A 993-nucleotide genomic window follows, 5' to 3' on the forward strand; every position below is an offset into this window, starting at 1 on the left:
TTCCTTATTAGTGTCATCTTTAATGTAGCAGAGAGGCTGAACCATTACTTGGCACTGAGAGTTTAACAGCAATTAACCCCTGCTCTATCCCCAGGGAGAAGTACATCAGCAACTTGCCAAAACACTGTAAACAAGCTGGCCAAGATCAATGTGCAACCCTCACTGGATGCAGAGCACCTATTGTATTAATTTAGGTTTGATATATGGGGAAAAGAGGAGGAAGTGGTCTGCATGAAATTAACCTGAGTCACTCCCCGATGCTAAGCTTCAGATATTTCTTCCCAAGGATAGATATTATTTTTTTAAGAAAAAATTATTCTTACAGTTAGCAAATACACTCAATGTTTATCCAGCTTTATTGCCATAAGAAAATAATCATTGAATTGATTATTTTACCTTTTTTTTTAAAGATGGGAAATGAAATGCATAAACAATGTATTCACGGAATTTAAAGGTCAAATTCAAATGGCAAATGACAAAACAAACTCAATTTTGAGATAGTCCCTAGTTGTTCTAATATGCAACTGACTGGCAAAGGGAGATATACATGGTCACCAATAATTTCTGACATTAAGAAATTCTCACTAAGACAAGGGAGTAGTTGAAGTTTGGGGATGCAAACTCAGAAAGACTATAGAGACACTGCCCACAGCAGACTGTGGGGCCTGATCTTCTCTAGACCTCTTCTGACATAAGCTGTAATTACAAAAGCCTCCATACAAAGCTGGAAAGTTGAATGCATCATTGAAAGTGGGAGGATAAGTATCTGCTTTTGACACAAGTAACATAAGCTAACTCATTTTTTTTTGGAGAGATTTTCACTGTAGGGCGCGTGCGCTCGCCAGACAGACAGAGAGAGACATAGAGACAGAAAGCGAGAAATCACCCCCCAGGGGGGATGGTCACGCCGCAATCCCTTCTCCTCCATTCTCCTCTCGGGATCTTGGGCACGCACGCACACGCGCCCGGCGTGAGTTTTAAGCCACCGGGTCC

Source organism: Tupaia chinensis, unplaced genomic scaffold (genome assembly GCF_000334495.1).
Source record: "Tupaia chinensis unplaced genomic scaffold, TupChi_1.0 Scaffold144702_1, whole genome shotgun sequence".
In the NCBI taxonomy this organism is placed as follows: domain Eukaryota; kingdom Metazoa; phylum Chordata; class Mammalia; order Scandentia; family Tupaiidae; genus Tupaia; species Tupaia belangeri.